Genomic DNA, 16,993 nt, shown 5'->3' on the forward strand with positions numbered 1-16,993 from the left:
AGTTGCCGAGATTAACTATGGAGCAGAGACTGACGGAAGGGTAAGCCAGCCTAAATATAGCTATCTCCATGTGTATTCTTTGGTTGGTGGTTTACTCCTTGGGAGCTCTGAGGGTATTAGTTAGTTCATATTGTTGTTCCTCCTATGGAGCTGCAAACCCCTTCAGCTCCTTAGGTCTTTTCTCTAGCTACTCCATTGGGGACCCTGTGCTCGGTCCAGTGGTTGGCTGAGAGTTTCCACCTCTGTATTTGTCAGGCACTGGAGGAGCCTCTCAGGAGACAGCTATATCAGGCTCCTGTTAGCCAGCACTTGTAGGCATCACACTAGTATCTGGGTTTGGTAACTATATGGGATGGATCCCAGGTGGGGCAGTGTCTGGATGGCCTTTCCTTCAGTCTCTGCTTACTTCCTCTGCCTCCCTGTGGTGAATCTCCTGCTCCTCACTCTTTCCCAGAGTTCTTCCTTCTGCAAGATGTTAGACCTTACTACCCCACTTTTGCTATTAGGCCATTGACTTTTTTTATTTTAACCAGTCAGAATGTGCCTTATGTGGGTACGGAATAACAAAAACATGTTTTTCACACAGGGTATATATCACTCTAACATATGTGGCACCTGACAGGCTATCAGTGATCTAGCTGGCCCTGTACATACACTCATGCATGTGTGGACTCAGTGGCTTAAAACAAAACAGAACAAAACAAAACATAAACATAAACGTAAAATTGGGAAATAATAATAAGGCTTGTAGGAGAGGAACTAGAGTTGAGAAAATTGGGTGAGGAAGACCTCATAAAATATATGTGTTATGAGATTCTCACATATAAAATATTAAAAGAAATCTCCTTTACAAAAATAAAATATTCACTACATAGTTACTCAACTATGTAAAATAATATTAAATTATTGTAAACCCAAAAGAAGACAAATTACATTTTACTTTTCATAGAACTGTCTTTAAAGTAATAAAGGAAAGAGAAAGACAAAAGAAAGGAAAGAAAGAAAGAAAGAAAGAAAGAAAGAAAGAAAGAAAGAAAGAAAGAAAGAAAATGAAAAATAAAATTTATTACAAAGTAAAGAGCAAAGTGGAACAGCCTGGGAATATGAAAGTTTTTAGTAGCTAGGGTTAGGCAATGTAAAACTTCATTGGTGGGTATCAGGGATGTTATATGGGTCAGTTTCTGATTGGCTTCTGTCCTGTGTCATTTAACCACAAGTTGAGATACCCAAACCAAATAAGTCTGCCCAGCACAGACTGGCCATCCTGAGATAAGATATAAAAACCCTAGCTTTGTATTTATCTCCAGTCTGTTCTTTGGATGGGGAGTCTATAACCTTGTTCTTGGAATTTTCGGTGTGTTCCTGGAGCTGGTGACATATGGCCTTTTTACTGGGATTGATGACTTGGGCGGGGGTATTAGTTCCTGGAACAGATAACCTTCCTTTTGAAGTCAGGCCTGGTCCTAAAATGGAGTTGATGTCCTCCTCACATGTAGAAGGAAAGAAAGACTTCATAGAAAGAGCAAATTCCCAGAGTATAAGGTACTGGCATGCTTTAGCCAGTATCCACAAAACGGGGGTGGAGGGGATTGGGAGGAAGAAAAGAAGGAAAGATAGAGAGAAAGAGAGACAGAGAAAGACAGACACAGAGACAGAGAGACAGAGACAGAGAGACAGAGAGACAGAAAGAGACAGAGACAGAGAGACAGAGACAGAGACAGAGAGACAGAGACCAGGCAGAGATATAGACACAGACAGAGAATTAAGGAAAGGATAAAATTATACTTGCCTACCTAGAAGATAAACTTTACAAGTAGCAGCATGGGGTGGGGAGTTACCTGGGAAGTATAAATACATTTTCTCATTAAGAGGATTACTATTCCTCCCTTGCCTTAGCATATCTTCAGAAAGAATCTCCTTTCCTGTGTGTGATACTCTTCTTAACTCCAAAGGGAGGAGACAATATTGTGAACTGTTTTAGCTCTTAAAGCAGATCAGGATGTTGTGTTTCCTCTCAGGGCAGAGAGGTATAAAGTCAGATTCCATTCTTTAGACCAAGAGGAAAGAGCTTACCCTTAGTGAGAAAAAACAAAACTCTGATTCCGTTTCCTGTGGTATTCTGCTGGATAATCCCTCCCGTCCTAGCTGCCTAAGGACACCAACATCATTCCACACAAGCTAGAACCTGGTTTCACATTTTGTGTACGTGCACATAACTTTACCACAACAACTGTTCCCGTGAGTTGTCAGAGCCTGCCTACTGAATAAGCTTGCCATTACACAAGCATAAAACTGTGAGACAAAGCCGGGCGGTGGTGGCGCACGCCTTTAATCCTAGCACTTGGGAGGCGGAGGCAGGCGGATTTCCGAGTTCGAGGCCAGCCTGGTCTACATAGTGAGTACCAGGACAGCCGGGGTTACAGAGAGAAACCCTGTCTCGAAAAACCAAAAAAAAAAAAAAAAAAAAAAAAAAAAAAACTGTGAGACATACTTTTATCGACACTGTAATAGTAAAATGAGAACTGGGTGATCTACAACTCCTTTTTGGAAATTTCCTATTTAAATTTTTTCATACATGAAAAATTGGCATAAATCTTTGTCACAGAGAAACAAACATATTTTCACAGCAATGAGAGAATGAATACTTTTGAATGTATCCTCCAGTACCATAGACAAATGGGAATCTTGAGTCTCTAAAGTACTAATCACCTGCTTCAAGTCAGACAACCATGGTCACCTTGAGTTCTAGCTCCTCGCAGGTTTGTTGATGCCGTTCTTTTTTTTTTTTTTTTTTAAAGATTTATTTACTAAGTACACTGTAGCTCTCTTCAGACACACCAGAAGAGAGTGCCAGATCTCATTAAGGGTGGTTGCTGGGATTTGAACTCAGGACCTTTGAAGGAGAAGTCAGTGCTCTTAACTGCAGAGCCATCTCTCCAGCATTCTCTATGACATCATTATTGCTTATGATATCATTGCTTATGATGTCACAGTTTGTCCTTATCATTAAAAGCATTGAAATTGCTTGAACCTTAGGACCAGGTATGAGCAGCCATGCCTGGCACTTGAGCTGCATACACCTTTGAGATCTAAGAAGTTCACTAGCTTCCCAGCCTTGAGAAAAATGACATCACAAGCAGCCAGGGAGAATCCTACACCATTTGCAAAGGGAGCAATGTTCCCAAACACTCTAAATGTGTAAGATCATTGCCAGCAGCTTCATCTGTAATGGGTTTATTCTCTGACCTGTCATCCACACCAAATATGTCCTTTTGTTGGAATTTAGTGCTGTCAATAAATTTATCTTGGCATCAGAACAGACACTCAGTCCTTCTGGAGTCTCACCAAAGAGATTCACTTCCACCTAAGTAGCCTCAGTTTTCAGGAAGAGATTAGATGGATTCCTAATTTGATTTGCAGCCTGCTTTTTCAAAGGCTGGAGGAGGCCCAGAGTTTTTGCCATTCACTGAGCTTGTCTGTCCCTTATCCACTCATTAACCCAATCTGTTCCTTAAAGATAAATTCTGAATTTAAAGAGACCAGCTCTTCAAAGTCACCCCCCCTTGGGGGGCGTGCTGCCTACCAGCAGGAGGCCACTGTTGGATGGTCCCTGTTGGCTTCAGCAATCATCATCATACTGTCTTCTATGTTCACCTGCATATGTAATTTACTATTTTTTTTAATTTATATTCAATCACCTGTTCATCGCACTTTATCCACATCTTTAGAGCCTTTGTTAAATGAACATTTCCTTTCAAATCATTACTAAAGATACCCCTTTCCTATGATCATTGAAAACAATTTCCTTTGCATCTGGGACTGTCTTCAAGAACAGGACAGAGCATTGTTCATTGGCGATTACTGGCCTGTATTACCAGGGCCATCATCTTAACAGAATAGATGGCATGCTGTCTTATTACAAGTGTTTCTTTGGATTATATGTGAATCATTCATATATTTAGTCCTAGTTCTGAAGTGGCAAAAATCTCTCTTTTTTTTTGACAGCTCAATAGGACTGATAATAATGAAGAGAGAACATGGGATCTTCAGAGCAGGTTCCTTCTGACCTTGTCTACAATCACTAACCAGAGCTCCCTTCACATAGGCTGTTTCTAAGCTAGAATGAAAGGCTATAAATTTTATTATTTTTAGACAAGGGATGAAAGATAGGAAAATATATACAAGCAATTAAAGACCAGAACCCAAGTGATATCTAGATAAAATGAAGCTACTATATATCTCTTTGTCTAGTATTAACTTTTGAGATACCTTTTCACACAATTTTTATTCATATCACAGAATGTCAAGAAGGTAAGGCACGTTAAGACAAATAAGTATAAAATAAAATGAAATAATAGTAATAGTTTCCTTCTTTTGATAATTTCTCTTTCTTTTGGATTGTCTTTGTTATTAGTCTTTGTAGTTTAATGTGTTGATTTCTTTTCACTGTAAGGCGTGTGTGAATTTTATGAGTTTAGAAAAAATATCTGGAATGTTTAATAGGTGAAAATATGCTGGCATTATTAAAGCTAATTGCCCAAAGATTTACAAGTGGAGACACATTTAAAGGCACAATCATTATGGTAATTGCTGCAATGAATACTGTGAACTTTTCAGTATATTGTTATGCAATGCCCTAGGGAAGTGTCATTTCTAACACATTATTTTTGTATGGCATCCCTTAGACATTTGCTAGTGAATACTAAATTTACTATTAAGCATATATTTCTATGGTTACCACTTATTCATTAAGTCAGCCATCATCAATGAAAAATTATCATTCCAACATCAGAGATTTAAATCACAGTCTAGTTAAATTATGGACATTTCATTTGAATATCAGTAGGTCTGAAAAGACTGAAAAGCATTTTAAGGAGAAAGAATAGACAAGTCGCTTTAATATTTTGAAAAGTACAGTTAGTTCATAAATATAAATGAAGAAGCTAGCACTTTCATATCTTGAATAGTATTTCTTTAATCTTAATTCTACACTGTGAAACATGAATTGTAGCAAATATGTACACTCCATCACAAATTGTTTATATTCTTCCAATGACGGAACTTCAATATGCAATTCATTCTGAGTTAGCTGGTATTTAAACAGCCCTCACAAGGGTTTCTGTCCCATGAGGTTGTAGGTGGCGCCTTTTGTAAAGTCTGCCTTTACTTTGGGATGTTATTATTTAAATTGATCCAAATGACCTTAAATTTTTCCCTACCTTGACTAAATTTGAGACAGTCTCCTCGCTGACTCTGGGGTTCCAACCTCCTTTACTTAAGAGAATTTACTCCGAAAAACTTATAAATGTAAATTCCTTCTTTGCCCTTTGAGATGTAAATCTCTTTAAAAGCCTCTTTCCAGTTTTACAGCCCAGAAGTGTCTTTCTCAAGGAAGGGGGAAACGGTCCTTTCTAACAACAGCCATCAAAGGAAGTAGTACCCAGTGAGATCTTCTCTCTGCGCTTGCCTGGCTCAAAGGCTGTCTTGTCATAAAATAATGGGAAGTTCACTTTTTCATTGGCACAAACTGGTCTAACAGTCACACTTTTTTTTTTGATACACCTGATCAGGGCAGAGACAGATTGTTTCATATCAATCACAGTGGCTAGTATTAACTCTTAGATAATACACTGCACACTGCATATCACACATAGTGTGTGTGTGTGTGTGTGTGTGTGTGTGTGTGTGTGTGTGTGTGTGTTGTGATCTTTTAAGAAGAGAAAGAGCTATAATAGTATGTTCTGGTGGGGTGTAGGGGAAGGGTATGTCTCAGCGAGTCCATACCAAGACATCCCTTCCCCCTCAGGGACCAGACACACACCCACACCCTTATAGTATAGAATAGTTTATTCAGGGCATGGGAAGGGGCGTTAAGAGAGTAGCAGAAGCAGAGAAAGGCATAGAGGAGAGAGTAAATAAGTAGAGGCTTAGAGAAAGGAGGAAGGGAATGGAAAGAGAGGGGACAAGAGGCAAGTGAGAGGCAAGGTTGTAACAGGGCAGGAGAGACAAGAGAGTAAGAGAGAGAGGAAAGGCCAAGCAGTTCCTTTTATAGGGCCAGGTCTACCTGGCAACAGCCAGGCAACTGTGAGCAGGAGCATACCTGGCTATTTCCAGGTATCTGTCGGGGTGGAGTTTAGACAGAATACCAACAGTGTATGTGTGTGTGTGTGTGTGTGTGTGTGTGTGTGTGTGTGTGTGTGTGTGTGTCAGAAAGAGAGAGAGAGAGAGAGAGAGAGAGAGAAGTGTTAGAATGGAAAAAAGTGTTAGAATGTTAGAATGAAGAGATGGGAAAGATCTGTCAAAGCTATAGGAGATGAGACCTGAATAGGAAGAAAAAGACATAAAGTTCACAGAGGAGTTTCATTATGGGAGGTGCTCATCACATGTAACATGAGTGGGTCCTGCAGAGAGACATATTCATTCTTAGACAACTTTACTTAGGCCTTGAAGAGACAGAAAATACTTCCAGAGAACAAAGAGGGTTTCTGATCTTGTTTTTCTCAGTTGATGACAAACTTCATATTACATGACCTTGCCTAACCAAAGAAACCATACAGACAGGCACTAAGAGAGGATATAGTTCAAAATTGCCTTGTCTTGGGAATTTGAAGGGCTGAGGGTAGGGAAGTCTGTGTGTAAAGTGTATAAAGCAGGCACTTGTCAATTCTTTGTCCCAAAGAGACAAACTGTAGGGGGCTTGGCCCCTTTCTAGAGAAGAAAGGAAAATAGAAGTTTTGTGATCTAACAAGAATGACCATAAAGGGTCAAAAAGGTCACAGCTTTGTCCAAGACCTTCAGAACATCCGGAGAAGTAAGGAATCCAACAGAAACACAAAATGATAACATAATTGCTGGAGGTCCAATGGTGGTTGCTGCTGCTGCTACTCAAACCAAGTGGTCGGATACATGATGGAAGGCATCACTGTTACAGTGCTGAGTAAGCTCTTTCTGGGTTCCATGTGAATTGCTCTCATTCGGTTGAGCCCATTGAAGTCTTGGACTATGGTTCTGATATGACTTCAATTTCACCAGATCCTCTACAGTCCCAATTGACCTTGATGAATTTATAGGACAGCATCCTTTCTGCATGTAGACAACATTAAGTAATCTGCACATCATGGGAGAGATGATGCAATCATGGGTCCCCCCAGGTACAGAGTCATCCTCCACCTTAAGAATGGAGTAAGACAACTGCTTGTAGAGACATTCAAGATAAAGTCTCAGTGTTTTATATAACCTGACATGATTTAGGGTAGGATAAAAACTGTTCTAAAATGGAACATAATCACACTACTCCTATGTAGTAGATCCTTGGAAAAAGTAGAAAAATTCCACATTATAAAACTCATATTATATTTCTTATTCCTTTATATAAAAATGATATTACTCCTAGAGATCAACTGTCCATAAAAAGTTAGTTTCAGAGGACAGATTATTGAGTTTCTATAAAGAATACCATTACTGCCAATAAAAGTAGTGGCCATGAAAGAGATAGAGCCTTATTGTCTAATCATCTCTTCTTTAAACTGTAGAGTGGATTCAAGAGACTTAATTTGGGTTGTTTATTCACATGCTTGTTTAGATTTTGTTTTTTCTCATTATTGAGACCTTTTTCCAACCTTCTCTTGGCTCTCTGGTCTCTATGAAGTCCATCAAGAGAAACCAGAGACATATGAAGTACAGCACAGAACAGAGTTGAAGTTGATTACAATGTAAAGTGAGCAATCTTGCAGGTGAGAGTAGACAGTACTTGAAAGGACCATTGTGGAAGAGAATATTCATGAGGTAAGAACTGAGACTGGTCAGAGAGATCCCTGTTTCTACTACTTTTATATGTAGGTTTCATACTATTGCTTAAAGTTTTTAAGACAGTTTATACAGAAGTGCATTTTCCTGTCCAAGTGATTGACAAGCTCCTTGGGTCTGACTCTCAAAGGAAGTGACAATGGTATATACCCTCGTTCTTAATCAAAAAGCCTCAGCTACATATCAACCTTATGTCCTTTGCCAAATTTAAAGTGTCGAGTCTCTACACACTGCCAGAGACATTTATCAGTTCTCATTGTTTTGACTAGCAATCAAAGTTCTGTAGCTTCATTCTTAGCAGCTTACTTGGGAGGGGCTCATTCTCAATGACTTCCTGGCTGCCGATGTCTGACTAATGGGAGAATGGCCTAGGACCTAGACCTGGCTGGTCTGAATCTCATGGCAATCCGATCTCAGCATCCTTTACTGATACAAATACATAGTAAGATCTACGTATGAATCACCAAATAAGAAAACGTCCTACAGGCTTGCCTAAGCAAGCTTCCAAAGATTTCTGTTCTCCTCTCCAGTGACGATAGCTTGTATCAAGCTGACACAAAATGAGCCAGCTCAAGAAAAAGAATTTTTTTTTTTGAGATATGATCTCTCTACTGTTGCTCTGGTTGTAGCAAAACTATCTATGTAGACTAGGTTAACCTTGAACTCACAGAGATCTGCTTGCCTCTTCCTTCAAAAGCTGACATTAAAGGCCAGTGTCACTATTGCTGACTAAGAATATACTTTTAAGTCATTTGCTTTTATATATGTTTATGAAAATGTATAATATACAAGGGAATGTGTAAATTGTATAGAACATGTACATGATACATGTTTATACACACTTACATATGTTCAAAGTTATTTCTCAAAGTACACAAGTTTTCTTTTTTTTTCTTTTTTTTAAAGATTTATTTTACTTATTTCATGTGTATAAATACACTTTAGCTGTACAGAAGACTGTGAGCCATCATGTGTTTGGCTGCTGTTAACTCAGGATGTCTGCTGTCTCCTCTGGCTCCGGCCCCACTCGCTCCGTCCCCGCTTGCTCAGGCATAATTTACTGCAGCTGTCTTCAGGCGCACCAGAAGAAGGTGTCCGATCTCATTACGGGTGGTTGTGAGGCACCATGTGGTTGCTGGGATCCGAACTCAGGACCTTCGGAAGAGCAGTCAGTGCTCTTACCTGCTGAGCCATCTCGCCAGCCCCGAAAAGAAATTTTAAAAAACGCTTTCCCATTAGAACTAAAAAAAGGGAAAAGCAGGCAATCATAGCATTGTAAATTTTATTTTTTTACACCAGATTTTTCTCATAATTTTTATTAGTTATGCAAATTATCACACTCCAAATTATTAGTTCTTCCAAGATGTAGTTATTTCCTTACTGGATTATATGCCCTATCCAACAGGAGTTCTCATTTATGATGGAGAGAAGGGCTGGATATTTCTTATGAGCACTATTCTGTGGCAGCAAACTTGTGAGACCAAAATGAACAAACGCTCACAATAGGAAAGCAAGCAGCTGAAATTTCAAACTTGTATTTTCTTCCTTTATCGTTTTATTTGCTAGAGCCCCAAATGACTACACTAGGACAGAATGATAACTATGACTATAAAAGAAAATAATAGAGATGTAAGTGGGGGAAGATGGCAATTATACCTCGTCCTACAGAAAGAGATTAAGAAGAGAGTAAACTTAGAGGAAGAGAAAATAATTTTACTGAATGGCTATCATTGCTGCAGCTGCAGAATGGAACACTAAATGCCAATGACAGTAGCCGAACTGCTGCTCCCATCACAGTGGCCAGAAATCCATCACTGTATTTCCAATTTCCCAAGTACTGTACTGTGGAGAGAGTACAAAGGCTAAGTGCCAGACCTCCACAAATTGTTCCTTTCTGTGAATAAGGGCCCTACACAGTGAAAAGCTTCACAAAGGATATTGTACCCTTCCCCTTCAATAAATCACTAAATCTCTCAATCAAACTGTTAATTTTACATGGCCAATTATAAAACAATACATATGGCTGATCCAATGAATATAAAACAGAGCATATACATGTTCGTGAGTATGAGCACAATTATGTGAAAGTAGCTACAACATATAAAATGACTACACATGTAAAGTCTACAATTTTAAGCATAAACCAGGTCACCATGTCACCCCTTATAATGAGTGTCTGTGTTCAACAAGGAGAAATCCTAGTATTTTATCTTTTATTAACAAAGTTAAAGTTATGCTATGTTTTCATGTATTTTTTAATGAATACAAGTATAAATATGAAAATTTGTAACAGTTAACAAATAACAAAAATGAGAAAAATTCACTAATGTTAAAATGATATCTGATTTTGTGAATCTAAATTTGTTTTTATGTAATGTTAGTACCCGATAAAGCTCAACAAAATGTACAAGCTTTCTTTTTTTCCCTCCATGTCAATTTAATTCTTTTGACCTTCATTTAGATCCAGGGAAAGGTAGGCTTAATGGCTTTGCTTTATATAATTTTGTTATCTACACTGCAGAAAGTGTTTGCAAGTAAATTATTCATTTAATAGTTCCATACATTCCCTGTCCTAGCCACCTTTATTAATTGCCTTTTTATCCTATCATTTTACTATCTTAGCTTTCAATTAGTTTTAATCTCAAGAGAGAATGAGGGTAGTATTTAACTACCTCTTTTGAGATACTTCAGGTTTTCATAAACTATCCAAAGTGGTGTTGATCTTCCTGACTCTATCACTTTTCTTTTTTTATTAGATGTTTTCTTTATTTACAATATCTCCTTTCCCAGGTTCCCCTCCAAAAGAAAAAAGAAAAAGAAAATAAAATAAGAAAAAAATTAAAATAAAATAAAAAAAACAAAACAAAAAAAACCCCAAAACTAAAACAATCCCCTGCTCCATCCCCCCTTCCCCTGCTCACTACCCAACCCTCTCCCACTTCCTGACTCTGGCATTCCCCTACACTGGAGCATAGAACCTTCACAGGGCCAAGGGCCTCTCCTCCCACTGAAGACTGACTTGGCCATCCTCTGCTATACACATGCTGCTGGATCCATGGGTCCCTCCATGTGTACTTTTTGGTTGGAGTTTTAGTCCTTGGGAGCTCTGAGGGTACTAGTTAGTTCATATTGTTGTTCATGCTAAGGGGCTGCAAACCCTTCAGCTCCTTGGGTCCTTTCTCTAGCTCCTTCATTGGGGACCCTGTACTCAGTCCAATGGATCCCTGTGAGCACCTACTTCTGTATTCTGACTCTATCTCTTAAGTATTGGAATTTTATGTGTGTTCTACAACACAAAGAAAGAAATCCAATTTTAAATAATGTGCTGGGGAGACTGTTCAATGGGTAGAGGAACTTGGAGCCAAGGATGATAACCTGAGTTGGTTTTGTAGAGAAGCACACCAAGAAAAGAAAAAAAAAAACAAACCTCACAGTTTGTCTTCTGACTTCCACATGTACACTGTGCAGGATTGTACATACGCACACACACACACACACACACACACACACACACACAGAGAGAGAGAGAGAGAGAGAGACAGAGACAGAGACAGAGACAGAGACAGAGAGACAGAAAGACAGAGAAACACACAGTTAAATCCTAAAGAAAGAAAATTAACTTGAAAAACTTAATTGGCATAGCTGATCATTACACAGAACATTTGAATGAACAACTACAAATAGTTGAAAATAATAAGTTTTATAATTTCCAGACTATTCCATATATCCTGAGACAGTGGAAAAAAATCTTCTACAGTGGAAAAATTTCTTCCTCAGATTATCCTACAACAACTAGTTTAAAACACAAAGTTCCAAATAGAAAAATAAAAGGGCAGTGGAATATATCTTAACGTTATTACATTTAAGATCACCTCTTAATATGTTTAAAAATAATGCAACCAAAGGAATATCAAAAGGTGACTGAAAAAAATCACTTAACATTACTTATCTCATTAAATAGTATTCCACTCTCTCTTACTCTTCATTTGCATATTATTAAGTAGAGCTCATATATGGTATGTGAGTAAAATAGTTCTCACTTCTTTGTCAATTTTGAACTCTGGAGAAAGTCAAATTACAGGTGGACCTTTAAAGCAATGTAAGTAGAAGAATTGCCTTACTTCTCTAACCTTGAGCAGTCTATCAGTTATGTCTGCAATGTGACCATCAAATTTAGTAATTGGAACATAATTTAACAATTATACTTTTTTAAAAAAAAATATGGGTCAGAAAACAAATGAGAAAGCCAGAGACAGTAATGGAGTAAGTTTATGAATGCACTAATTAAACACAGAAGCCTAAGAATAGACACATATTGAACCATACCTCATAAAGAGAATGATCCATGAGACTCAGCCAGGCAGAGTAGACCCCACAGGAGAGAGCCGGGGTTATTTCACTTTTTCCCTTTGTTGATTCTCACTGGGATCCTTGGCTATCTAATCTTACCTGAAGCATAAATTTGTTCCACCTGTAAACTATTGGAAAATTAACCTTCTAGGCCAGAAAGAAAAGAAAAAAGTGAAAAAATATCTGAATATGAAACCAGAGAATCACTTACATCAAATACTGTGAAAGAAAAGGAATATAGTAGCCTGTGTTTGGAATTGACATCTTGCCCCAGATCTCCCATCTCCACTTAAGACCCTTTCAGCACACCAAACGTTGGTAAGAACATTGGTGGTTTTGAATGAAGGACAATCCTTCAAAGTTGCTCTTGCATTTCACTCCACAATCTTGTATGCTTTTCTATAGAAGATATTGTCTTCTTACAGAAAAATATTCATAAATGATTAAAAAATTATAAGGTCTTTATTCTTTATACTTAAAAGGAGACTTGTAACAGAGATGTAAGCAAATATATAAAATGCAAGGCCACATAGTAACAATACTTGGTAAGAGGTGAGTGAATATGTTACATACTTTGGCTAAAACTCCTTCCCTGTAACTCTGGTGCAGATGTCATCAGCAAGGGCAGAGGCAGCATGCTTGTTTTTCACAGGAGAAATGCTACTGGTTTATATTTCAAGGTAAGGCTGCTTACAAGAATAATATATTTGAGATCATTTTGTTCAAATTGTCCTTAGGGTATAAAGAAGTTTTTTAATTGCTAAATATTAATAGATGTTGTCATGCTAAATAAACTAGAGTGTTATGTCAATAGTAATATAATTCCCTGCTCTGTGGAGTGTATCTTCGAAGAACGTAAACCACTAAGAAAGAAAGAAGTACTGTTTCTAAAAGTCAGGCTGAGAATTGCTTTGTTCTGATGGAAAACATGAACATAACATGTAAATCAGGGCATTTTGTTGCTCTGAGTTGTACTTTGAACAAAATTGGGGACTTCATATACTTATTAAAAAAAAAGAACAGGTGTATAAATCTTGCTTTTTGTGTGGTATTTGAGGCTCACAATAAGTAGTGGAATGTACTAAAGTTAAAATAAAATAACAGGAGATTCCAGCAATTGCCTAAGAAAAGACATTAAAGCCAGGCATTAGAGGATCACCCCTTGGAAGCAGGCAGGGAAACTGTGGATCTTTTCCTCTTCTTATCTTCCACATCCAATCACATCTCATCTCTAGTTCTGCAATAGACCATCTTCTACAAGATTCCTACCTCCCCTCTTCCCCTGTGCAGTGGATCTCACAGATCTTCTCCCACCTAGTCTCCCTTGCCACACTCATTGTTTTATCTTAGATACTAACTCCAGCAGACAATAGGCACCTCTCCAGCTAGTTGAGTTAATTACAGATCCTCACCTCTCCCTCAGCTTCTTAAAAACTAATCACACACCCACATACACCTACACCATGACAAAATATTCAGAATTAAGAAACTCCGGTCATTGATTTATCTCAGCAACTATGGTCTCAATTCCACAATCGAGACATTTATTAAGAGAATGAATGTGAAAAGAGGATCCATCTCTCTGCTGTACCTTAGAAACACACACCTCAAGGATAGATATCACCTCCATATAAAAGATGAGAAGGATATTCGAAGCACAGATAAGGGTCAAGATGGTGTAGCCATTTTAATATCTCGGAAATAGACTTCAAAGCAAAACTAAGCAGAAGAGATAGGGAAGACCACTACATATTCATCAAAGAAAAAAGTCAACCAAGAGGACATTAAAAAAATCTGAAATATATGTACCAAACCCAAGTATACCCAGGTTTGTAAAAGAAATACTATTACAGCTCAAATCATATATTTATGATTAAAAAACAAAATTTCAAAAAGCAGAAAGTGGGTGGTGGTGGCACACACCTTTAATCCCAGCACTTGGGAGGCAGAGGCAGGTGGATTTCTGAGTTCAAGGCCAGCCTGGTCTACAGAGTGAGTTTGAGGACAGCCTAGGCTACACAGAGAAACCCTGTCTCGAACAAAACCAAAAAAAAAGAAAACCAGAAAGCATTGAAACTGAGTACCTAACTACAGAATGGAAAAGGTATCAAGCCTGAAATGGAAGAATTTCCAGAAGTAAATATACAATACACACTAACATGGTATACAACGAAGGCAGTTCTCAGAGGCAAGTTTATAGCACTAAGAGCTTACATTAAAAATAAATAAATAAAAGAAGCTGAGAGATTTCATACTGAGACCTTAACATAACATGTAAAGTATATAGAACAAAAAAGTCATATCTAAGAGTAGAAAAAATCAATCATAGGTATGGAATTAATAAAATAGATACAAAGAAACAACAAAACTAAGAATTAAAACAAATATCTTGTTCTTTGAATAACAAAATCAATAATATTCACAAATGTTTATGCAAATTAACCACAAGGCAGAGAGAGAAAACACAAGTTAACAAATGTAGAAGTCAAGAGATAGAGAATATTGACACAAGAAATACAGAGAATAAGGACTCACTTAAAAATAAGCTAAAACAAATGGATAAATTCTTTGATATATACCCTTTGCCAAAGTTAACTCAAGAACTGATAAGCAAACTTAATAGACCTATAACACCTAGTGAAATAGAAGCAATTATAGAAGTCTCCAAACAAAAGAAAAATGAAAAAACAAAACACACAAAAAACCAAACCAAACAAAACAAAACCAACCAACCAAACAAACCCAGGGCCAGAAGGCTTTAGCAAAGAATAGTATCAGACTTTCAAAGAATACAAATATAATACCAATACTCCTCAAACTATTCCACAAAATAGAAACAGAAGAAACATTGCCTATCCATTTTATGAGGCCAATTATGCTGATATAAAATCCATATAAAGATGAAACAAAGAAAGAATTATAGACTAATTTCTCTTATTAACATATCTGTGAAAATTATCAAAAACAGATTTGCAGACTGAATCCAAAACACATCAAAAAGATCCCTCACAACAGTCAATTAGGCTTTCCCAGAGATGCAGGGATAGCTAAGCATACATAAAATGATAAGCATAACCCATCATATAAACATACCCAAAGACAAAACCCATATAGTCATCTCATGATAAGCAGAAAAAGCCTTTGACAAAATTCGATGTCCTTTAAAGATAGAAGTTCTGGAGAGATACAAGAAAAATACTTAACATAATGAAGACAGTTTGTAGCAAGCCAGTATCTAAAATAAAGTTAAATGGAGAGAAACAGAGAGCAATTCTATAAAAGTCTGGAACAAGACAATATTATCTGATCCATCTATAAATTTTCAATGTAATATTTGAAGGCTTATTTAGAGTAATAAGACAAAAGAAGGTAACAGAACTGGGAAGTAAGAAGTCAAAGCACCTTCCTGTATTTTTTTGAAAATTAGATGTTATTACATATAAATGATCTGAAAAACTCCACCAAGATTTTCCTTTAGCTGATAAACACTTTCAGCAAAGTAGCTGGATACAAAATTAACTCACAAAAATTAGTACTCCCTCCTGTATACAAATGACCAATGAGCTGAGAAAGAAATTAGGGAAATGATAGCTTTCCCAGTAGCCTCAAATAAAGTAAAATAATCTTGGAATAGCTCTAATCAAGCAAGTGAAAGACACATATGATAAAAAATGTTAAGACATTGAAGAAAGAAATTGAAGAAGGTATCAGTCAAAAGATGGAAATATCTTTCATGTTCATGAACCAGATGAATTAATATAGTGAAAATGGCTACCTTACCAAAAGCAATCTACAAATTCAACACAATCCCCATCACAATTCTAACATGATTTTGAACAGATCTTGGTAGGTGTAAATTTTCACCTCCATATGGAAAAACATAAGTCCCAGATACCTAAAATAATCCCTAAAGCAAAGATTGAAACTAATGAAATATCTGCCTTCTCTTGTTCACTACCACATTCTTGATAATCGCTGAAACCGAAATACCTATTACCACATAAATGAAAACAGAAAAGACATCACACTTGTAAATGTAATGTTATTCAGTTATTATTATTTCCTATTTGACAGAATAGTTGAACCTGAAGGGCACTGAGACTGATCCTATAGGAGAGAAGCAGTTTTTAAATGAACAAATAGTTAATGCTATTTCTGGAATGCATATAATGTAGTCATAAATTCTGGAGTTAGATAGTTGTCAGGAGCTGGAGCACAGAAATGTGGAGATTTTATTCTATGTAATAAATGAAACAAAGTTAAATATTAGCAATTTTGCTATGTCAATACTATTATGTCAATATTATTATGACTTGAAACTAATAAGATAGTACATCACACATTCTTACCTCAATGAAAAGAAGAGTGATAAGCAAATTTTAAAATCAATTAAAAGTAGAGAGGGGTTTTGTTTTGTTTTGTTTTGTTTTGTTTTTGTTTTTTGGGTTTTTGTTTGTTTGCTTGTTTTTGTTTTTTTCGAGACAGGAGTTCTCTGTGTAGCCCTGGCTATCCTGGAACTCACTCTGTAGATCAGGCTGGCCTCAAACTCTGCCTCCCAAGTGCTGGGATTAAAGGCATGTGTCACCACTGCCTGGCTAAAGGTAGAAAGTTTTATATCTGCGAGTGGTTAGTCTGTATGACACATTTATGTGATCTTACACACTGTCCCTCAAATAATTGTCCATAAGTTACTTTTGTGTTGTTTTCCCAACCTAATATTGTCTATTTTCAAACTTCTCAAGTAATCATGCAACTTTATCTCTACAAGCAAGTGGGATAATTGGTACATCGGTTCTGAAAAACATGTAAAACCTGAATGATACTTGACTCCCTGCAA

General features: G+C 37.1%; 1 long non-coding RNA gene across 1 annotated transcript in view; it reads right to left on the bottom strand.

The window, feature by feature from the left end:
- Positions 1-2,859, bottom strand: part of LOC116098014 — a 9,216-nt gene extending 6,357 nt beyond the window's left edge. Inside the window, exon 1 of the long non-coding RNA XR_004121668.1 lies at positions 2,710-2,859. This is a non-coding gene — a long non-coding RNA (uncharacterized LOC116098014). The remainder of the gene's footprint in view (positions 1-2,709) is intronic.
- Between the last annotated feature and the right edge of the window lie 14,134 nt (positions 2,860-16,993).

The sequence above is a fragment of the Mastomys coucha genome, unplaced genomic scaffold (genome assembly GCF_008632895.1).
Source record: "Mastomys coucha isolate ucsf_1 unplaced genomic scaffold, UCSF_Mcou_1 pScaffold20, whole genome shotgun sequence".
NCBI lineage: Eukaryota > Metazoa > Chordata > Mammalia > Rodentia > Muridae > Mastomys > Mastomys coucha.